This window comes from Cherax quadricarinatus, chromosome 51 (genome assembly GCF_038502225.1).
Source record: "Cherax quadricarinatus isolate ZL_2023a chromosome 51, ASM3850222v1, whole genome shotgun sequence".
Lineage (NCBI taxonomy): Eukaryota > Metazoa > Arthropoda > Malacostraca > Decapoda > Parastacidae > Cherax > Cherax quadricarinatus.
The window spans coordinates 466,001-491,638 of record NC_091342.1 but is presented as its reverse complement, the minus strand read 5'-3'; the positions used below and the strand labels follow the sequence as shown (position 1 = coordinate 491,638).

General features: G+C 44.3%; 1 protein-coding gene across 4 annotated transcripts in view; it reads left to right on the top strand.

Moving 5' to 3' along the window:
* Window positions 1-25,638, top strand: part of LOC128694611 (nucleolar protein dao-5) — a 541,519-nt gene that overhangs the window by 60,009 nt on the left and 455,872 nt on the right. The window lies entirely within an intron of this gene.

Here is a 25,638-nt window from a genome sequence, read left to right as displayed (position 1 = left end):
AAATGCCAATTCCCCTGTCTCCAACAACAGATCACAAGGCTCCTCAGTATCCTTCGTAAAGGGCAGAGGTTTTCTTCTGAATTCTTGGGGCCTGGAACTCGGGAATGTAGATACCAACATTTGAGACAGAGGAAAAGCCCTCACCAGAGGTGTTGGCCACCTCAGAAGGGTTGTCCACCACCTGCCAATGATGGCAAGTGGGCTCAGGAAGCACTGCCCTGACATCTTTCTGATCTTATTCCATATGTATCCTGGAGGATTGTTAGAGTTAACCCCTTCCATGTAATTGACCCATTTCTGAGCAACTTTCTTTTGATGGCTAACACCTGCTGGTACATCAATTTATTAACCAGTGACTAGTGAACCCTGAGGAGACTCTAGGTTATACACAGTCCAGTAGTACTTCTCTGTCCTTGTTCCACCAAGGGCCTGGCAGATAGGACCCCAAGTCACCTGATGAAGTTTTGCTAGCTGTCACCACAACACAAAAATCACCAATAGCAAGAGATCTCTGCTCGAGTTTCAAACAGCAATAATCTGCAGCCTTCTGCTTTCAAAGTGGAGGGCAGACTGAAGGGGAGGATCCTGCTGACTTCAGGAAGAGAAGGAAATGATCACAAACATGCAGGGTTGGAAGAACCAACCATCTGAAGTCGAGATACACAGAAACGTAACAAATAGATGAGTCTGTGCTCGTGTGATGATGCAACATCCCCCCATTGAAAAGCAGGGGTGTCACTAGCATGTTAAGAGACAACACAGTAAGTGTCAGGGGCCCAAGACTGTTCAATGCCTCCCAGCATACATAAGGGGGATTGCCAGTAGACCCCTGGCTGTCTTCAAGCAGGCACTGGACAAGCACCTAAAGTTGGTACCTGACCAGCCGGGCTGTGGCTCGTACGTTGGATTGCGTGCAGCCAGCAGTAACAGCCTGGTTGATCAGGCTCTGATCCACCATGAGGCCTGGTCACAGACCAGGCAGTGGGGGCATTGACCTACGGAACTCTCTCCAGGTAACGCCAGGTGTGTCTTTATCATCTACAAGTCTCCTAACACTTGCTCTCCATAAGACCAGAGGCACACTGCATTAGTAGTACTGATCTGTGCTGGGCATGCCTTTCTCAAACTCTACCCTTCTTGATGAATAAAACATGTTCAATGCCTGGGTATCGTTATTAATTTAATACAAAGAAAAGAGGATGGAGACTTGCAGTATATACTGAACTTGAACTTGAACTTATGACTAGAGCTTTGGTAAGAAGGGCAAGGAAGAAGGATGGGTAAGGATAGAAACATGGAAAAGGGTGGGAGAGGGAGCGAGGTAGGATATAAAAGGGAAGTGAAACAACCACTATGGTGCAATCTGAAATGTGTATGTGTAACAACAGAAAATTATTGAAAGGGGTATAACACTTACCCATCAGATTCACACAGATATAACAAATATATAGGTGCATGATTCTGAGTCGGTAATAGATATACGATTTGCAATTTTTTTTTTCTTTTTTTTGTGTGATTGCAGGATGAAAGTTGCGATGACAAGGCAAGGCGATAATTACACGGACAATTTATGTAAAATCACTGGGCATGTTGGCTTCTTTCAAGGTGGTATCCCACCATAGTAAATACTATAGCGATGTTACAGTAGTAGATGTGAAATTAGAAATGTTGTATAAGATATCTCCATAATTAGGGGCGATGATATTCTTAGTAGACATAGAAGGGTTCTGGTGTTACCCAGTCATCTTCTGCGGGGAGGTTACTCAAGATCATTGGTCGTTGATAATCATCCTTATGGATGAAGCGATGCACCCTCTGTTGAAGAGTCATTCTTTGGGTTCTGTTGGGAGGAGTGTTGATGATATAGTCGGTAGTATTTGCAACTTGGGGAGAATTCTCTCTGTCTGGTATATAGAGTTCTTGCATTGCATAAAGTTGCCTCTTCTTCAGCATATCAAGTCATACGTTTAGGGCAGCTATATCCTGTTGGATGTGTAAATCTGCCATCGTGATTCTGTCTCTCCTCCTGGTACCCATAATAAAGCAGAGAGCTCTACTCTGGACCTGTTGCAACCGTAGCATGTTGGTTTTTATTGTTAATGACATTGGGACACACAGGTATTCAAGTATAGATCTTATCATCATTTTATATAGATGTTTTTTGATGTGTGAAGGGTCTTGATTAAATTTATAGAGACTGCTAAGATAGGCTTTGGCTAAGTTGATCTTTTTATTGACATGAGATGTTGAGTGGAGTAATCTGTCTATTTCATATCCCAGGATCTTGTTAGGGTTTCTAATGGCTACAGGTATACCTCTGATGGAGATACCCCCCTTATCTTCGATGGTTGATGCAAAACACCCTAACGTGTTGATAAGGACTTTGTCAGGGTTGGTCGTGATTCTCCATATCTTTTCCCAGTTAGCTGTTCGACAAATTCAGTACTCATTTTTTCTATGACCCTCTCATACTTATATTTTCCTGTTATGGGGGTTGAGGAGAAGACGTGGATAACATCACCTGCAAATTGTGTTATGATTGTATCGTTGAACTTCAGTTGAGGAAGATCGTTTACATAAATGTTGAATAGTATTGGGCTAAGACATGAGCCTTGTGGTACTCCAGCTGTCGGTATAAAAGGCTCTGTTGACTTGCCATTAAAGGTAGGAATAATTTTTCTTTGAGACAAGAAGTTATATATAAATCTGAGAAAGGACCAGTCGTGGTCAGGTAGGTCAACAAGTTTATATATAAGACCATCATGCCACAAACTATCAAAAACTTTGTGAACATCCCTGATGGCAATTAGGGCAAGATTGTCCTGTTGCTTCAGGCTTGCAACAGCATTGAAAATTATATTTATTGCATGATGGGTACCTCTGAGTCCTGAAGCCGAACTAGGCCAGAGAAAAGGTGCAGCAGGTGGAGATGTGGTCACATGGGCCAGACCGACTAGTGGAAGTAGGTTATGCCCATAATGTGGGTCACAGGGTAGCATTAAAATTGTCTTCTACATATACTTTTGCTACCCTCTGGCCCACTTTATAGACATCAGTGGGTCCACTAGTGAATCCTACACACCTATGGCTTTATCTTCAACTGCTTTGTCTCTACATCTCTGCACTCCATTGCTAAATCCATGACCCACCATCTGAGGTTTACCCACTTTCAATAGTGGGTTCCTCCCGCATGTGACAACGTCGTCAACTTCTACACCTCTCATTTGACTCAAGTACATAAACTTCAATCTTCATGCCTCTATATCAGATTAATGAAGCCTGCTGTAGAGGCAAAATGTCCTGCCAGTGTAGACACCCAGGTGTTGCACATGTCTTATTCATCTGCATATCAATATTGTATATCTTTGATGTAATCTTCATTTTAGTACTGTAGTAATAACGGTGTTTGTAGATCATAGGTAATACCTACAAATCACAGAATGGGTGGAGCTTAAACACATAGCAGGTGAGTCCTAAAACTCACAGGCCAGTGTGCTAACCACTCTACCAACTGGGTGAGTGGTTAGCACATTGGTTGGCAGTCATGTTAGTATGATTTCTTAAGTCATAAATTATAAGTTGATGGATAAAATATATTGTCCACCAGGGCCTATATCAATCTATAATCTGGACTTTCTAGAAATCTTGGGAACAGCTTGTACACCAATTGCAAGTGGGGCCTTGCAGCTTTAAGAGTGTACCCATCCTCCTTCGGGTTGAACTCTGGTAAAGTGGATTTTATTTGGTTAACACAAGCCTATCTGATGTTATCCTGATGCCAAATGACTTCGAACAGGCGATAAATGACATGCCCATGCACTCTGCCCCAGGGCCAGACTCATGGAACTCCGTGTTCATCAAGAACTGCAAGAAGCCCCTATCACGAGCCTTTACCATCCTATGGAGAGGGAGCATGGACACGGGGGTCGTCCCACAGTTACTAAAAACAACAGACATAGCCCCACTCCACAAAGGGGGCAGTAAAGCAACAGCAAAGAACTACAGACCGATAGCACTAACATCCCATATCATAAAAATCTTTGAAAGAGTCCTAAGAAGCAAGATCACCACCCATCTAGAAACCCATCAGTTACACAACCCAGGGCAACATGGGTTTAGAACAGGTCGCTCCTGTCTGTCTCAACTATTGGATCACTACGACAAGGTCCTAGATGCACTAGAAGACAAAAAGAATGCAGATGTAATATATACAGACTTTGCAAAAGCCTTCGACAAGTGTGACCATGGCGTAATAGCGCACAAAATGCGTGCTAAAGGAATAACAGGAAAAGTCGGTCGATGGATCTATAATTTCCTCACCAACAGAACACAGAGAGTAGTAGTCAACAGAGTAAAGTCCGAGGCAGGCACGGTGAAAAACTCTGTTCCACAAGGCACAGTACTCGCTCCCATCTTGTTCCTCATCCTCATATCTGACATAGACAAGGATGTCAGACACAGCACCGTGTCTTCCTTTGCAGATGACACCCGAATCTGCATGACAGTGTCTTCCATTGCAGACACTGCAAGGCTCCAGGCGGACATCAACCAAATCTTTCAGTGGGCTGCAGAAAACAATATGAAGTTCAACGATGAGAAATTTCAATTACTCAGATATGGTAAACACGAGGAAATTAAATCTTCATCAGAGTACAAAACAAATTCTGGCCACAAAATAGGGCGAAACACCAACGTCAAAGACCTGGGAGTGATCATGTCGGAGGATCTCACCTTCAAGGACCATAACATTGTATCGATCGCATCTGCTAGAAAAATGACAGGATGGATAATGAGAACCTTCAAAACGAGGGATGCCAAGCCCATGATGACACTCTTCAGGTCACTTGTTCTATCTAGGCTGGAATATTGCTGCACACTAACAGCACCTTTCAAGGCAGGTGAAATTGCTGACCTAGAAAATGTACAGAGAACCTTCACGGCGCGCATAACGGAGATAAAACACCTCAATTACTGGGAGCGCTTGAGGTTCCTGAACCTGTATTCCCTGGAATGCAGGCGGGAGAGATACATGATTATATACACCTGGAAAATCCTAGAGGGACTAGTACCGAACTTGCACACGAAAATCACTCACTACGAAAGCAAAAGACTTGGCAGACGATGCAACATCCCCCCAATGAAAAGCAGGGGTGTCACTAGCATGTTAAGAGATCATACAATAAGTGTCAGGGGCCCAAGACTGTTCAACTGCCTCCCAGCATACATAAGGGGGATTACCAACAGACCCCTGGCAGTCTTCAAGCTGGCACTGGACAAGCACCTAAAGTCGGTTCCTGATCAGCCGGGCTGTGGTTCGTACGTTGGTTTGCGTGCAGCCAGCAGTAACAGCCTGGTTGATCAAGCTCTGATCCACCAGGAGGCCTGGTCACAGACCGGGCCACGGGGGCATTGACCCCCGGAACTCTCTCCAGGTAAACTCCAGATGGGTAATAATGTTAGAAGAGGACGGTGTTTTGTTCATGGTTGCTGCACCACTGTTGCTTCATTGACAATAGTGTAGAGTTAGACCCAAAGGTGAATGAGCCCACTCTTGAAGCTGCATGACTCATTGATCAAAAGTTTGCCCTGCAGCTTGAGTCATGACTTTTCGCACAGGCTGTAATACAGAGACAAGAACGGAGCCTTTAGAGTGAAGCCAGTGGAAGGAGTGGAGTGATGCAGCAGTAGTAGACGTGGTTGCATGTAGGCAGGGCCCACTAATGGAAGTTGGTCAGACCCATAAGTTGAGCCAGAGCCTTAGTAATCAAGTTGTAGAGACATTCTCTCGTTTCCTACAAGGCAAGTAGTAGTCAGTCTGGTAATGCATCCAGTGGAAGTGGGGCAATGCAGCAGTAGTATGTAGCCATGTAGTCACAGATATCTTTAGATCAAATGTAAATAATACTAGCAGCTTAATGAATAAGTTACATGTGCAACAACTAGGTATTTTGAGAGACATTTTACCCACCAGTGCCTATATAGTTGTCAGTGGAAGGAGTGAATCACTGCAACAATACCTGATGCTGTCACATGTAGGTGGGGCACACTGTTGGAAGCTGGTCAGGCCCATATGTCTGTACTAGACTGATAAAGCCCATAGTGGCTAAAACAACTTTCAATAAAGATACTCAGGTGTTCCACTTGTCATATTCGTCACTTTGTTGATATCATATATCTTTCAACTATAAACACAATATTAGTGCTACTACTACTACTATATTACTACTACTATATTACTACTACTATATTACTACTACTATATTACTACTACTATATTACTACTACTATATTACTACTACTATATTACTACTACTATATTACTACTACTACTATATTACTACTATATTACTACTACTATATTACTACTACTATATTACTACTACTATTACTACTACTACCACCACCTACACCACTACCACTACTACCACCACTCACTACACACCATACCACATACCACCTCACCACCTCATACCATATATACCACCACCACCATACCACCACCACATACCACCACCACTATACTACTACCACACCACTACCACTACCACCACTACCACTACCACTCACTACACCACTACCACCACCACACTCACCACCATACCACCACCACCACCACCACCACCACTACCACCACCATACCACCTACCACCTACCACCACCACCATACCACCACTACCACCACCACCACCTCCACCTACACCACCACCACCACCACCTACACCACCACCACCACTACCACCTACCACCATACCACCACCACACCACTCAACCATAGCACCATACCACCTACCACACCACCACCACTACCACCATACTACCACTCCATACTACCACCACCTTACCATTACCACCACTCCACCACACCACCACTACCACCACTACTACCACTACCACCTACCACCTACCACCACCTACCTACCACCTCCATTACCACCATACTCACTCACCTACCACATACTCACCACCATACCACTCCACCACCATATTACCACCACCTACCATACCTACCACCACTACCAACCACTACCTCACCACCACCATATCCACCACCATACCACCACACCACCACCATACCACCACCACCACCACCACCACTCACCACCACCATACCCCACCACCACCATACCACCACCACCACCACCACCACCTACCACCACCATGCCACCACCACCACCATACCACCACCACCACACCACCTCCACTCGCCACCACCACCACCACCACCACCACCTACTCCACCTGGCCACCTACCACCTACCACCACTACTACCACCTACCACCTACCACCACCTACCACCACTACCCCATACTCACCACCACTACCACCACCACCACTACCACCACCACCACCTACTATACCTACCTTCACTACCATCCACCACCACTACCACTACCACCTACACCACCACCACCACCTCCAGTACCACCTACCACCACCACCACCACCACCATACCACCTACCATACCACCACTCCATACCTCACCACCACTACACCACTACCACACCACCTACCACTACCACACCACTCCACATACCTACCACCATACCACCACCTACTCATACTCACCTACCTACCATCACTACTCACCAATACCATACTACCATAACCATACCACTACCACATATACCACTACCATCAAACCACTACCACCTACCTAAACCACCTACTAAACCACTACCCACCACCACTACCCACTACCACCACCACCACACTAACCATACCACTACCACTCCACTACTAAACCTACTCACATACCTCACCAATACACCTACTACCACTATCACTACTACCTACCTCACCTATACCACTACTACTACTACACCACTACTCACTACACTACTACCTATACTACTACTCACTACACCTACCTCACCTACCATACCACCTACTACCATACCTCACCTACCACCATCCTACCACTATACCTACCTCCACCACCACTATTACCTCACCTCACCACCACCACCACCACCACCATACCACCACACCACCATACCACCACCACTACCACCACCACCTACCTACCACCATACTCACCCCACCTACCACCATACCACCACCACCACCTACCACCACCACCACCTACCATCCACCACCACCACCACCATACCACCACCATACCACCACCTACCACCATATTACCACTACACCACTACCACCATACCACAATACCATACCACCACCACCCCATACCACCTACCACACCACCACCACCATACCACCACCATACCACCTACCACCATACCACCACCACCATACCACTACCACTACTCCACCACCACCATACCACCACCACTACCACTACTCACCTACCACCACACCACCACCACCATACCACCACCACCACCACCACCACCACCACCACCACCACTATACCATACCACTACACCAATTACCACACCACTACCACCACCATACCACCACCACCATACCACACCACTACCTACAACCATAGCACCATACCACCACTACACCACCTACTACTACCTACCATTCTACACCTACTACCACTACCATACCACCACTCACCACTTCCCATACCTACTACCACCACCACACCACTACTACACCACACACCACTACCACCCACCACTATACCACTACTACCATATACCACACTACCACCACTACCACACTAATTATACTCACTACCACACTACTACCACTACATCACCACTACCATACCACCACCACCATACCACCACTTACACCACTACCTCCACCATACTCACACCACCATACACTACCACCATGCCACTACTACACCACCATACCTCACCACCATACCTCACCACCACCATACCACCACCGCCACACCACCACCACCACACCACCACCACTACACCACCACTCCACTCACACCACTCACTACACCACCACCACTACCACCACCACCAACTACTACTGCTGCTACTACTACTACTACTACTACTACTACTACTACTACTACTACTACTACTACTACTACTACAACCACTACCACCGCCGCCTCGGCTGCTTTCTTGCTTGATTTCAACTTAGTCTCAAGTGTCACTCATTGCTGTAAACTTGTACTGTACTAGTATAGAACTTCCATGATACTTCGTAGGTATATGATAGAGCTTCCAGCTCACAACCAAAAGGACCTGGGTTGAATTCTAGGCGAGGCGAGATGTATAGGCAGGTCTTCTAGCAGTATCTGACAAATTATAAGAACATAAGAACATAAGAAAGAAGGAACACTGCAACATGCCTACTGACCCATGCGAAGCAGGTCCATGCCACCATCCGGCCTAGAATAGTGATCACCTAGTCAAGTCACTTCCACTTAAGGAAGGAGCACGGCATCAGACCTAGTAGTCCAAGCTAGTCAGGTCCAACTCACACCCACTCATGTATTTATTCAACCTATTTTTAAAACTACACAAGGTCTTAGCTTCTATGACGGTAGTCGGGAGTTTGTTCCACTCATCCACAACTCTGTTACCAAACCAGTGCTTTCCTATGTCCTTCCTGAATCTGAACTTTTACAACTTGAAACCATTGCTGCGAATCCTGTCTTGGCTGGATATTTTCAGCACACTATTTACATCCCCTTTATTTATTCCTGTTTTCCATTTATACACCTCAGTCATTTATTATTATTATTATCACACTGGCCGATTCCCACCAAGGCAGGGTGGCCCGAAAAAGAAAAACTTTCACCATCATTCACTCCATCACTGTCTTGCCAGAAGGGTGCTTTACAGTACAGTTTTTAAACTGCAACATTAACACCCCTCCTTCAGAGTGCAGGCACTGTACTTCCCATCTCCAGGACTCAAGTCCGGCCTGCCGGTTTCCCTGAACCCCTTCATAAATGTTACTTTGCTCACACTCCAACAGCACGTCAAGTATTAAAAACCATTCGTCTCCATTCACCTGGCAGGACATGTTCACTCACCAAGAAACAACACGACACTGCCTGATAATGCGTGTCGGATGCAGCTTCGTCTGCATTCTGGACACTGGACAGGTTCCATACCATTGACAAAAATGGAGGAAATCGATGAAAACGGAACCAAAATATTGACGAAAAAAGTCGGCGAAAACAGAAATCGACAATAACGGATGGTATTTCAAATATATTAGGTCATATCCCACCTAATTCTACGCCTTTCTAGAGAGTGCAGGTTCAGGGCCCTCAGTCTATCCTCATAGGGAAGATTTCTATTACATGGGATGAGCTTTGTCATCCTCCTTTGTACGTTTTCCAGTGCATTTATATCCATTCTGTAATACGGTGACCAGAACTGTGCAGCATAATCTAAATGAGGCCTAACCAAGGATACATAGAGTTGAAGAACAACCTGAGGACTTCTATTATTTATACTTCTTGATATGAAGCCAAGGATTCTGTTAGCTTTATTGCGAACACTAATGCACTGTTGTCTTGGTTCAGATTACTACTAACCAAAACTCCTAAATCCTTTTCGCAATCAGTAGTATTCAGATCTACATTATTTAGTTTATAAGAGGCATGGTTATAGTCCTGTCCAACATTTAGAACTTTGCATTTGTCTATATTAAACTGAGCCCCACCCACAAAAGCTAGCTGTTTTTTCCGTTATATTCCATCGTATAATGATATATTACGTGAAATATTTAAATAATGGGAACAAAGGTTAGCTGTGTTTCCCTTTTCATCACACAGGATGGGTTACGTGCACGAGGTGAGGAAATCTGTTATCTTGCACATGTGCAATAATCGGGTGCAGGGGTGTAAAACGTGCCCATACAGTTCGCTGGCCCGTGTGGGGGTGGTGGGGGGTGAATCAATGGGTTGTAAGAGTGAGGGGTTTACGGGGGAGGGGAATGTGTGGATGGGGGAAGGGGTGAGGTAGCAGCAGCAGCCAGGAAAACCGCAGTCTGCCTCAAACTCTAGTGAAGTGAAGAACGTTCCTCGTTGCTTTTATCTGGCTCCTCCCTACCTCCTTCCTGTCTAACTTCTGTGACTGTTTGTAAAGGCTTCATATGAATGTCGTTCAGGGTAGTATTTCTTGTCTATATGTCTACATACATACACACACACACACATATATATACATATATATATATATATATATATATATATATATATATATATATATATATATATATATATATATATATAATATATATATATATATATATATATATATATATATATATATATATATATATATATATATATATATATATATATATATATATATATATATATATAAATGGCGTGTCTCTCTTGGTGTGATTGGTTTTGCTGGCGTTGTATGTATATTAAATCGTGTCTGGGAACAGTTGTCTTTATCATTATATATGATAAGATAACGTCACTTTAACTTCTGAACTATTTATTTGTTTTCCTTGTATGAATGTTTGTGTATCTGTTCCTTTATTTGTCTTGATTTATTTCTATATTTCTTTAGCCATGCAGTATTTATTTAAAGATTGTTTTAGTTATCTCAGTGCACAAATACGAAGGAAGACATACAAGTGCTGTATGTCGAAGGTGTCAACTCGTAAATGAAGTGCCTTTACGTCCCATTTTACAAGAGTTATTTACAAGTACCTTACTCTGGCAGCCTGTAAATGAAGTTCTTTAAAAGAACTTTGAGGATTGAAAATTATCTCCATTTAACACGTTCTGCCAACAGAAAAACTATCACAAGTAGAGTGTAAAGTAATTGTTCATAGTCACAAGTGTTTGTTCGTGTATATAAACGTTTATTTATTTATTTATTTATTTATTTATTTATTTATTATTATGCAGAGCAGAGCATTATGGGCAGGCTTAGCTAAACGGGGCATCTAGAAAAGCAATACAGACGAATAATGTCGGCGAGGTGTGAAGAAACTATATACTAAAGTTTCAATTGCTTCAGAATAACTATAAACAGAAACTGTAGAAGCAGGTGGTGTCCACGGTATAAAGGTACTTGTTTTTGTGCAATCACTTCTTGTATAAGTTATGGTTATAATAACCATATTTTTTAAAGAGGTGGTCCGTCGGAAGGCCTCGGTCAGATGAGCAAAAGCTCCAGCTGCGGGTCATCATATGACTAGGACTCGCGTCAGGAAATTATATATATATATATATATATATATATATATATATATATATATATATATATATATATATATATATATATATATATATATATATATGTGTGTGTGTGTGTGTGTGTGTGTGTGTGTGTGTGTGTGTGTGTGTGTGTGTGCGTGAAGAAAAGCCACATGGGAATTGAAATCTTTAGCTGTAGATCTTTCGTACTCTCGTGGGTCGTCAGGAGCTATCTTCCAGTTCTGATATATCTACAGTGTTGAAGCCGTCAACACAGACCACAGGCGATTTGAATAGTGTCACCACAAGTGCTGTTTACCTTGTTTTGTAAGTTCTCATTACCCACTCTTATTTTCCTGACTTTCCTGACATTTGTCTTTTTGTGTTCTTTAAATGACAGGTCAGCTGACATTACACCCAGGACCCTCACGTGTACCTTTCGTTCTATTTAGTGATCTTGCATTTTGCATACAGTGCCCCTTCCGAGACCTTCATTATTTTCACATCTTATTAAGTAGCTGGAACTTGCCACAAATGAACGTCACTGGAAGACTTTAAGATAAGATTTTGTTTGGATTTTTAACCTTGGAGGGTTAGCCACCCACGATAACCCAAGAAAGTCAATGCATCATCGAGGACGCTCTTATTTTCATTGGAGTACTTAACAACCCTGTCTTGAGAGGTAATTTCTATGCTAGGTAGGTATGAGATGGCTGGTACTTAGAGTGGATTTGATGATTCGATTGATGTATTGATTAACTGGTCATCAGTCACGATGGAACACCTCTATTCAAGACACTACGCCTGGAAAATCCTAGAGGGATTGGTCCCAGATCTCCACGCAGATTATGATGTATCTTTCTTTCCTGCACTCTGAGGAGTACGGCTTCAAACGTTCCCAGTAAATGAGGTGCTTTGGTGAACTTATACATACATTGAAGGTCCTCTGTGCATTCTCCAGATATGTAATTTAGCTTGTCTTGAAAGGTGGTGTTTGTGTAGATCAGTATTCCAGGCTAGATACAACAAGTGACCTAATAAGGATCTTCATTAGCTTGGCATCCCTTGTTTTGAAGGTTCTCATTATCCATCCAATCATTTTCCCCTCGGTTATGATAATAACATTGTTGTTGTCCACAACAGGTACAACAACTTACAGGTGGAACATCCTCTACGTACATTTGTATTTTTACCAGTTAATGAGAAGTTTTATTATTCCGGTTATTTTTCAGCCTTCTACTATGTTCTCTCATCCCTCCCTTCACCCTTCTACTGTCTCCTCTGATCCCTCCCTCCCTTCTACTATCTCCTCTGATCCCTCCCTCCCTTCTACTATCTCCTCTGATCCCTCCCTCCCTTCTACTATCTCCTCTTGATCCCTCCTTTCCCCTTCTATTATCTCTTCTGATATCTCCCTCCCCCATTCTATATCCTCAGAGTCCTCCCTCTCTCCCTCCCCCTTCTGTCTCCTCATATCTCCCCTACCCCTCTTTTGCTATCACCTCAGATTCCTTCCTCCCTTCCCCTTCTATTATCATCTTCCTCCCTTCCCTTTCTGTTATCACCTTCCTTCCCCTCTTGTTACCTTCCTCCCTTCCCCTTTTATTATCACCTTCCTCTCTCCCCCTTCTATTATCACCTTTCTCCCTACCCCTTCTATTATCACCTTCCTCCCTTCCCTCTACTATCTGCTCAGATCTCTTCCCCTCCCTCCTTACCTCCCTCTCATGTTGGTCGTCATAGTGATGGTAACAAACATGACCTTGACCAATGCTCTAGTGAGAGTGAGGGAGGAGGGGAGTGAGGAAGGAAGAAAGTGAGGGAGTAGGTAGTCACATCTGTTGGCCCTGCCCCTTAATTAACTCTTGTCAAACGGCTTTACGGATTCCAGGTCTCCTGGGCCCGATCATACCTACTCTTGAAACTGTGTACCACGGTTACCTCCAGTCTACTTGCAGTGCCTTCCACGTACTAGCCATAAATAAAAAGGGCATTCTTAACCTTTCTATGGATTATCTACGTACTTATCTGTCATCGTTTTCGCTGGCTCATCCTCTTAGCTTCTCAAATAGCTTGAGTATTTTTTATGTCGTGATTATGTTCCCAGGTCCTCCTCTCTTCTAGTGTAAGTAAATTTATTGAGGTACAGGTACACATAAGTGCAATTATCATACATAGTGTAAATTACCTAGGGTAACCTCCCCCCCCTAAAAAAACTTCAGCGACTTATTTATGCTGGTGTCCTCAGTTCCGATATGACTCTCCATGCTAAGAAGTGAATCCTCTCTTGTTTGTATCATCAGACGTGTGTGTGAGCACGAGCGCATGTAAGGGAGTAGCTATGAGTAGTACTAGACTAAGTGGGAAAATAGGGCCAACATTAACTGCTGAAAGGGTAAATGAAGGGTAAATGTATATGTGAGCTATTATATTCACAAGGAAGCTCTAAACACGTTGGTGTCATATAACACGTGGGAAATGAGAGGTAATCAATATCCAAGGAAGGGACGATAACTTAAACTCCTTGAATCAAGAGCCTTTCATTAGCATCTAAGTAATTGCAAATCTGATGTTAGCATAGCCAGTGTAAATCTGGTGCTATAACAGCCAGTGTAAATCTGGTGCTATCACAGCCAGTGTAAATCTGGTGCTATCACAGCCAGTGTAAAACTGGTGAATGCACATAAAATAAGGGCGATAGGTATAACAGGGAAAGTAGGCTAATGGATAATCACTTTTCTGAAAACTAGAACAAAAATAGTAGTAGTAAAGAGAGCAAAGTCCAGCATTAGCAAAATAAAAAGCTCAGTACCCTAAGGCACTGTCCTGACACCTTTACTGTTTCTTATACTCAAAATCTTATACTCAAAATCACTATCTGGAGTCTACCTGGAGGGCATTCCGGGGATCAACGCCCCCGTGGCTCGGTCCATGATCAGGCCTCCTGGTGGATCAGGGCCTGATCAATGAGGCTGTTACTGCTGGCCGCACGTAGCCCAACGTACGAACCACAACCCGGCTGATCTGGCACTGACTTTAGGTATCTGTCCAGCTCCCTCTTGAAGACAACGAGGGGTCTATTGATAATTCCCCTTATGGCTGGTGGAAGGCTGTTGAACAGTCTTGGGCCCCGGACACTTATTGTGTTTTCTCTTAGTGTACCAGTGGCGCCTCTACTTTTCGCTGTGGGTATGTTACATCCCCTGCCAAGTCTTTTGCTTTCATAGGGAGTGATTTGTGTGTGCAGGTTAGGGACCAGTCCCTCCAGAATCTTCCAGGTGTAGATTATGATATATCTCTCTCGCCTGTGCTCCAGTGAGTACAAGTCAAGTGCTTCTTGGCGTTCCCAGTAGTTAAGGTGTTTGATGGAACTTATACGTACAGTAAAGGTTCTCTGTACATTCTCTAAATCTGCAATTTCACCTGCCTTGAATGGGGATGTTAATGTACAGCGGTATTCCAGCCTAGAGAGAACAAGTGATTTAAAAAGGATCATCAATGGCTTGGCATCTCTTGTCTTGAATGTTCTCATTATCCATCCTATCAGTTTCCTCGCAGATGTGATAGTGGCATTGTTCATCCTTGAAGGTGAGATCTTTGGAGATTACCACTCCCAGGTCCTTCACATTGCTTTTCCGCTCTACCTGGAGGTTACCTGGAGGTTATTCCGGGGATCAACGCCCCCGCGGCCCGGTCCACGACCAGGCCTCCCGATGGATCAGGGCCTGATCAACTAGGCTGGCCGCACGCAGTCCGACGTACGAGCCACAGCCCGGCTGATCCGGCACTGACTTTAGGTATCTGTACAGCTCTCTCTTGAAGGCAGCCAGGGGTTTATTGGCAATTCCCCTAATGCTTGATGGGAGGCTGTTGAACAGTTTTGGGCCCCGGACACTTATGGTGTTTTCTCTTAGTGTACCAATGGCGCCCCTACTTTTTATTGGGGGCATTTTGCATCGCCTGCCCAGTCTTTTACTTTCGTAGGGAGTGATTTGTGTGTGCAGATTTGGGACCATTCCTTCCAAGATTTTCCAAGTGTAGATTATGATATATCTCTCCCTCCTGCGTTCCAACGAGTACAAGTCAAGTGCTTCCAAGCGTTCCCAGTAGTTAAGGTGCTTGACAGAACTTATACGTGCAGTAAAGGATCTCTGTACACTCTCTAGATATGCGATTTCACCTGCTTTGTATGGAGATGTTAATGTACAGCAGTATTCTATTATATTCTATTGTGTGATTTAAGTTTGTAGTATATTCAGTCTTAGCTATTATTTCCTCCAGTTTTCCATAATGGAGTAGTTGGAATTTGTCTTTATTGGATATCATATTGTTCTCCGTTGTCTATTGGAAAGCTTGTTTATATGTTCTTGGAGATTTGCCGTGTCCTCAATGGATGACACTCATGTAGATCCTAGTATCGTCTGCAAAGGATGATACAGGGCTATGGTTTACATCTCTGTCTATATCTGATATGAGAATGAGGAACAGGATAGGGGCGAGTACTGTGCCTTGTGGAACAGAGCTCTTTACTATGGCAGCTTCCGATTTAACTATGTTTACCACTACTCTTTGTGTTCGATTGGTTAGAAAGTTGAAGATCCATCTGCCTACTTTGCCACTTATCCCTTTAGCACGCATTTTGTGTGCTATTACACCGTGATCGCACTTGTCAAGGGCTTTTGTAAAATCTGTGTATACTACATCTGCATTCTGTTTATTTTCCAGTGCATCTGAGACCATATCAAGGTGGTCCAATAGTTGGAAGATGCAGGAGCATCCTGCTCTGAAACCATGTGGCCCTGGTTTGTGCAATTTTCGGGAGTCCAAATGGTTTGAAGTCCTGCTTCTTAGAACCCTTTCAAAGATTTTTATGATGTGGAACGTTAAAACTATTGGTCTACAGTTCTTAGCTATTGCTTTGCTGCCCCCTCTATGAAGTGGGGCCATATCCGTTGTTTTCAGTGACTGTGGAATCCCACCTGTGTCTATGCTCCTTCTCCATAGCATACTTAGGGCCAGTTTTTAATGAACAGAGTTCTACGAGTCTGAGCCTGGGGCTGAGTGCATGGGCATGTCGTCGATGGCTTTCTCAAAGTGGAGTTAGGGTTATGTCAGAAATTTGGCATACATTGGCAGGGTTTTGAGGCTCATTCATGAAAAAATTGTTTGGATTGTCTATCTTTAGACTGATTAGTGGCTCACTGAACACAGAGTCATATGAGATTTCAGTATCTCACTCATTTCTTTGTTGTCGTCTGTGTAGGATCCGTCTTGTCTGAGCAGGAGCCATATACTAGAAGTGGTTTATGCTTTGTTTTTGGCATATGATAAGAAATATTTCGAATTTCTTTCAATTTCACTAATCGCTTTTAGCTCCTCTTGTCTCTCCTGGATTCTGTATGAGTCCTTTAATATTTTCCACTTCCCTGGTTAGCGCTTCTTTCCGTGTTGCAGATAATCTGGCATTCTTGAGGAGCTCAGTGATTCTTCGCCTTCTCCTGTAGAGGGAGTGTCTCTCTCCAGTTTACTTCTTCTCTTCTTTTTTCTTAGGGGAATATGCCTTGAACATTCTTCAGCTACCAAGAAATTGATCTTTTCAAGGCACTGGTTAGGGTCCATGTAATTTAAGATATCTTCCCAACATGTTTCATTTAGGACATAATTTACCTGGTCCCAGTTGATGATCATGTTGTTGAAGTTGAATTTGGTAAAGGTACCCTCATAGCTGTATGCGTTTTGCTGATCAGGACCCCTGTGCATGTAAGTCTGGACTTCGATTAGATTGTGATCAAAATTAGTTTTTTTTTATATTATGTTTCTTACCAGGTCCTCATTATTTGTGAAAATAAGGTCTAGTGTGTTCTCTAGTCTTTTTGGCTCCACTATCTGCTGACTTAGGAAGTGCTTATAGCAGAAATTCAGCAGCTCATGTGTGTGTGACTTTTCATCTGAGCTGCCTCCAGGGATTATTTCTGCTACAACATTATTCTTCCATTTTGTATGTCTTAGATTGAAGTCTCCAAGCAGCAAGATGTTTGGGGATGGGACTGGAAGGTTTTCCAAACAGGAGCCAATTTTTGCTAGCTCTTCCTTGAACTGTTGGGAAGTTGCATCTGGTAGCTTAAATACAAGTACAAGGACTAAGTTTTGGTTTTCGATTTTTGTTAGAACTTCAGCTACATCATTTGTGGCATTCAATATCTCCGTGCAAATGAGCGACTCTTTGACATACAGGCCAACCCTTCCCCCCCCCCCTTTGTTGCCTGTTCTTTCTGTCGCATCTGACAAGGTTGTACCCAAGTATCCATATTTCACTGTCGAAGTAATCTTTTGTGTGGGTCTCTGAAGGCTGCAAACATTGCATTTGACTCCTCTAGAAGTCCATTAATGAAACCACAGTTTCGCATAATTATTGATGGATTATTCCAAAATAAGCATAAAACTTATCTCAATACAAGACACGAAAAATAGTTGCCTGGTAGGCAACTCTCTCGCTTCACACACTGAGTGTCCGTGGTTCGATCCCCGGCATGGGTGGAAACACTGGGCGTGTTTCCTTACACCTGTTGTCCCCGTTCACCTAGCAAGCAAGTAGGTACCTGCGTGTGAGTCGACTGGTGTGGGTCGCATCCTGGGGGACAAGACTTAACCCCGAGAAGATTATACGGGAAAACTGTTTTTTCACATGTAAATAATGATGTATCTTTCTCGCTTGCGTCACAGGGAATACAGGTCAAAGCACTTCAAACTAGGCACGTCCTCACACGATTCAGGTAATCGCCCCATTAATTTTTTTTTCTAATTAAAGGAAACATTCGTATATTGGGAATCTCCTAAGAAAACGTCAGTGTAAAGTATGGTAGGTTGTAGAACTGGGCAGGATCCCTGTTCTCTCAGGCTGGTGGTGCTCGTATCAGAAATCTGGTTGGTGGGAATGGTGGTGGCAGGGGTGGTGGTGGTGGTTGCTGGGATGGGTAGGGAGCCATGGATGGTGTTAGTGATGGTTGGGAGGCAGTACAAACACTAGCTGCTCACACAGTTACAAAGCCGGAGGGAGGGAGTAGGGTGCTGCCATGCTTATAACGGAGCTCGTATGTAGGAGCAGCTGCACAGTTGTTGAAGTAGCTACAGCATCTGCAGTTGTTAATGAAGCAGCTGCTGGGTTATTGAAGCAGCTGCCGGATTATTGAAGCAGCTACAACAGCAGCTGCCGGGTTATTGAAGCAGCTGCCTGGTTATTGAAGCAGCTACAACAGCAGCTGCCGGGTTATTGACCCAGCTACAACAGCAGCTGCCTGGTTATTGAAGCAGCTATAACAGCTGTAGCTGCTGCAGGGTTATTGAAGCAGTTGCTGCTGCTGCTGCTGCTGCTGATTAGATTAGCTTAGTTTGCGGAGTACAGTGGTGGAGTGTAGTGGCAATAGTGGTGGGGGTGTAGTCGGGTAAAGTGGAGGTGTGTGATAGTGGTGCTATGTGATTGTATTAGTAAATAATAGTGGTGCTGTATAATTGTGGTGGTATGTGATAATGGATGTATACCATTGTGGATCACAATTTGTGGTCTACCTGGAGGGCATTCCGGGGATCAACGCCCCCGCGGCCCGGTCCACGGCCAGGCTTGCCGGTGAATCAGGGCCTGGTGGTATACATACAAATACACATGGAGTGTATGTGTGGTGGAGTGTACGTAGTTAGGCTCACTAAATCAGTTGCTGGGATAGGTGGAGGGTTAGTGGTAGTCTTAGTGAGTTGATGGCTGGGGTTGGAGCGATGGAGTATAACTGGGGAAGGAAGAAGTGTTGAATTACGCGGTGCTGGGGTGGGAGTGAGGGAGTGTACGTGGGGAGGAAAGTGGGGGGGGGGGGAGCTTCACTACTCAACACACCCACAATTACTTGACATGAATTCTTTTCTCCCTCTTCCTCCTCCCTCACCACTCCCTCTTCCTCCTCCCTCACCACTCCCTCTTCCTCCTCCCTCACCACTCCCCCACCACTCCTTCCTCTCTCTCACTACTCCCTCTGTAGAGCTTAAAACATACTGACACATATTGTACGTTACAATAATCAAATATTACATGTCTATGTATTGTGCCAAAACAAAAGCATTCACATTGCTAAACTCACAACTATAATGTAGTCACTTAGCCTTAATACCATAATCTGTAATAATTTAAAGTTTAGAATTAATCTAAGTCTGCCCGAAATGCCTAGCCATGCTAGGTGTCCTAGTGGTCCCCTCTGTAATTAGTATTTTAAAACATGTAAACCACACAATATTCAAAATCTGTAAACCCCGCATTGTAATCCTTGTAGAGAATAAACTTGATTGATTGATTGATTGATTTAAACCTATAGCCAATAAGCATTTTTCAAGGTGATATTTGGATTCAGGATATGAAAATTCATAATTAACTCATCTCATTTAAGAGGCATACAACTTTTCAAAAAATGTTGACCAGTGTAATATATAGAACCTTCACTGCACGTATAAATTCAGTTAAGCACATAAATTAATGGGACATTTGAAGTCTCTCGACTTATATTCTTTGGAACATAGTTTACTTTCTTCTAATATTCCTGGAATTTTTCATAGCAGGTAGTTCAGTTCTTCATTGTGTTCTTTTAAATGGCTTGTAGTATTGTCTCGGCGTTGTTGAAACTCGTAGTGTTGTCTCTTAGTGTTATGGAAACTCAGTGTTGTATCATAGTGTTGCTGGACCTCATAGTGTTGCTGGACCTCATAGTGTTGCATAATTGTTTGTTGTTGTCAACTCGCAGTAGTAGACTCATTACTTCATCTTTGGACAGTATTTGAATGCCCTCCTAAACTTGACTTTTCCACATTTGTTTAAGATCCATGATTTTTTTCATGTCCTGTGACGTGTAGTTTTTGGGCAGTATCCAGTAATAAATTTTTAACATCTTTGGATGTTTCGGTGGGCTCCATTTCAATTTTGTGAGTTCATGTCCTAAAATATATTTAACATCTTGTACATTTCCTCTTCCAGTTTGGTGGTCTGTCTGTCTATCTTCCTGTTGTTGATTTTGGGGCTCATGGTGCCCGCGGCCTGGTCCCAAACTAGGAATCGTGGTTGATTGCTTGATCAGTCTGGCTGTTTGTTCTAGCAGCACTTGGTCCAACATACAGAAACCAGATTAAGCCACCGAGATTGCGCTAGAAAATTAAGAAACAACATAAAAAAAATGTCAACAAGAATTTACTTGCCATGTAAACAATATTACTAGACATAGCCACTTCCAACAAAGGCTCTCATGTATGAAAAGAATACCACTAGTCATGCAAATGAGGTTATACGTAGCTATACATGTCTGGATAAAATAAGTTAGTTGGTAGGTGAACGTCAGTACAAAGAGTCATGTAGAGAAAATAGCTAGTAGGAGCAATAGAACAACAGAACTAATTGCATCATTTAAATAAGATTTATTAGTCATGTGAATTAACGTGTTATTGACCCCGTACGATAGTAATAGGTTTCATAATAGTAGTAGTAGTTGCCCAGAACTACAAAAAAGCTGGTGACGATTTCAGTAAAACTTGAAGTAAAGGACAACAAGTGAATAAGTAATCGCCTAAGGGAGATAGATGAACCGTAGTATTAGCAGTGGTATTTTGTGGAAAAAACATGTTGATATTGTTGTTGACAATTTGGCATGAGAGAGAATGATGTTGCTGTCGTCGAAAGTGTGTACGGGACAGTGAGGAGAGAAGAGCGCTGGCATTGGTGTTGGTGTTGTGAGAGGGACTCAACACAGCCAAAGATGCCAGCCTTTGCTTTGGTGCTACGGGACCATCATCTCAGTCCCCACCAGGCCAGGGGACGATTCCATTTCTGCCCTTCCCCCACGTCTTCCTCTCAGTCTTCCTCCCCAGGTGAGCATCTTTACACATTCCTCTTCATATTCTTCATCGATGAGTACCTTTGCATTTTCTCTCTACTGGTGAGTGCCTTTTCGTCTTTCACTACAGATGAATACATACCTCCCTATCTTTCTCTGCATGTGATTATTTTTACAGCTTTCTAAACGGGTGAGTATGACGAGCACTTAATACCTGGCCTGTACTTCCTGGTCATAAGACAAGTCACCAGTAAAGAAATGATCAAGGAGTAATAAAGGCAAAGGCAGACACGTAAGATAGATTTTTTTAGTACCCTTATTTTTCCACCACCAGTGTTTACATAGTGTACAACAGAACAGCAGTGTAGACAGATACCATATGTAGACAGCCTGTACTGTCTGCACAGACAGCCTATGCTGTCTGCCAGCTTAGTTCATATTTCGCACCACTAAGGTGCTGCCCTCTGGGCCTGCTCCAGGTCTGTGGGAAGCTGGTCCCACACACACTGACTCTCTCAGCGGCCAGGCAGCAAGACACAAGGCCTACTAGTTCTCCCTCTCGTGGGATGGCCCTCCTGGGCCATGGGCACAACACACAAGCCTGTGTACTCGCAGCAGTTGTGCTTGCCTGGAGAGAGGAAGGGATGAAGTCATCTTCACTTCATCACCCTATACAAGAAGCATCCGTCTCTCAACTTGATGTCGTGTCTGCATGTTTGAGCATCCAGACACAGGTACAAGCAGGATCTAGCTGAAATTTGCCGAATTTCTTTGAGAATTGTAAGTGGCGTCCCAGTGACCCCACGCTACAGCGTCCCACGCTGTTTCTCAAGTCACGTGTGCAGCACCACTTGTATGTTGCTGTTGTTGTTCAGCTCAGCACAGCTGTTTCAGCAAGCCAGAGGTGAGTTTTGTGGTGATTTCTGCGTCCAGTGTGCGTTTCGCAGTGTTTTGGGTTTGAGAGGAGGAAGTTGCCAGATCCTCCCTCGCCGTACACTCACCCACGCTCCTCGCCACCACACTACCATACACCACCATGCCATCTCTCCCTCTGCTGTGTTTTCTGCTGTTTTTCGTGTGAATTCATTGCCAGAGCTGTGTATCTGAGTGCCCGAGACCACTCGAAGCCACGTGGATCAGCAAACCACGTGCATCAGCAAGCCACGTGGATCAGCAAGCCACGTGGATCGGCATGCCACGTAGATCACTCGAAGCCATGTGGATCAGCAAGCCACGTGGATCAGCAAGCCATGTGGATCAGCAAGCCATGTGGATCAGCATGCCACATAGATCACGACACCATGTGGGGTGTGGGCGATGTCACATGGATCTACAAGCCACGTGGGTTACCAAGCCAGATGTCCCAGGCCTCACGCATCACATTGACGTCACCGATGCTGCTGCCTGACTTCATGACGTCACAATGTCTGCCTGACGTCACCTCTAGATGTCTGCTGACATCACCTCGCGACATCACGCTTGACATCACACATGTCACATTGAGTGTTTCTAGTAATTATTTCAGTATTGTCGAGAAGATTGAGAGAAGATGTATGTCGTGTGTTAATTAGTTCCTCTCAATCAGTGTTCTCACATGTTAGTGTATGGCTTAGTGTCAATTTTGTGCACAGAAAAGCATCATTTGCTAGTTAAGCCATGTTGTACCGCATGTACCGCAGGTGTGTGTAAAGTTTTCCGTGTGTCCAGTGAGGTCTGTGGTCAGACCCTTGTCTAGCACCATTGTGTTAGTCACCCGGTGTGACCAGCGCGTTTGACAGCTGATATCAGTCAGCTCTGAGCCCGAGCCCCCTTGTACAGAAAGCTCTTATGCTCGTCACTCATAGATGTTCTGCAGAATCGTACCTGCTACAATTCCCATCGAGATTTGTTTCACTTCGCCTCCAGACCTTCAGAGTGCAGTTATATGTAGAGAAACAAGTCTGGGGATGCTTAGACTAACTTCTGCTATAACTCCAACTGCCAAGAGAATGACACTCGTGAAGCCACAGTTAGCCCTGTTGGCAGGCGCTATGTCAGCCTCGTGTCACAAGCTTCAGTGAGCAGCCTGCGCAATATGTTAGCCTCGTGTCACAAGCTTCAGTGATCAGCCTGCGCAAAGATATCACTTTGACTGCTAACTCGCTCACTGCAGTCTGGTGTATGATGTTACGACTTCCAGATGTTTTGCCCAGTCGTCTCTGCCATGACTCGCTCCACAACTTGCTCCACGCTCGCCGGCAGTGACAGCCCAGCGACAGTACCAGTCGAAAAGTGTCCTCCTGAGTCGCTTGCCAGAAGTCCTGCCCAGTTGCCGAGTTTTGACGACGCCTCACTTGAGGGCACCAGCATGTCGTGCCCCAGGTCGAGTGAAACCTGCGGCAACTCCTACGATGATGACTGCTTCACCGTTCCAGAGGAGACCGTACCCTGTTACGTCACAGTTCAGCCGCAGTGATGTCTCCTGTATTGCAGTATCTGTCCAGACACAGGAAGGCGTGCAGTGATGCCCTTCGACGCTCATTGCGTATGACCACGATGTTTAGCACACCCCACATTTTTTTCTTCCCTCCCTGTAGGAAGTTTTTTTTTCCATGTCCATATGTATATATATATTTTTATTTTGTGTTCTGTGCCCTGTTCCTACGAGAGAGAGTCCGAGTTTTTTTACCGCCAGACATGGTTGAGACGACCACGTGGTAGGTGGCCGAGCGTATGTAGACAGCCTGTACTGTCTGCACAGGCAGCCTATGCTGTCTGCCAGCTTAGTTCATATTTTGCGCTACTAAGGTGCTGCCCTCTGGGCCTGCTGCAGGTCTGTGGGAAGCTGGTCCCACACACTGACTCTCTCAACGGCCAGGCAGCAAGACACAAGGCCTACTAGTTCTCTCTCTCATGGGATGGCCCTCCTGGGCCATGGGCACAACACACAAGCCTGTGTACCCACCACGACATTACAAATAAAGTAAGAAGCCTCCAAAGACGTATCATTTACTCCCTGCTACCAGAACACCAAATAATCTCATTATACATACTAGTATTGTTGTGAAAATTTGTCTAGACTGCCTCCATGTGAGTTGCTTACCCTAGCCAGCTCTGTTGACACCGAGCTCCGAGGTCGGCACCTCAGCCTCACAAGTGGCTTATAGGACAGATTTTTACAAATGACTGATGTAATAAGTTAGAGAGTAAAGGTGAGTTCGCTCACTGAAGATAGAGAGTAAAGGTGAGTTCGCTTTGCTGCCGTTGGCTCATGAATGCGTACAAGAGAAACCAGTATGTGTTATCAGCCAGAGCTAGTGAGAGACTGTCCTTCAGACCAGTTAGTAAGTATAATGTCGGATTGTCTGGAGGTCAACCCCTCACTCTGATTAGCTGATGTTTCTAACTGGCAGCCAGTCAAAATACAGTTGTGGGGCTCCAACACCTGCATAACGATAACTGCCAGCTTGGCTGATTATGAAGGAAATGCAGGAAGTGATTCTGTGATGAATACTGAATAAACGTAACGTACTTAGTGCACGCCACACTGAGTACTTTTGTATCTTCCTGTCCATATCTCTTATCTCCCCATCCTTCTGTGCAGGTGAAAACCCCATATCTTTCTCCCGGTTGATATTCCTGTGACAGGGTTAAAGATGATTTTTTTCCTTCACAGTCCAGCTTGAGTCCAGACTTCTCTGTTAACCACCTTCTCAACCAGGCAGCTGGTGCTGTCTAC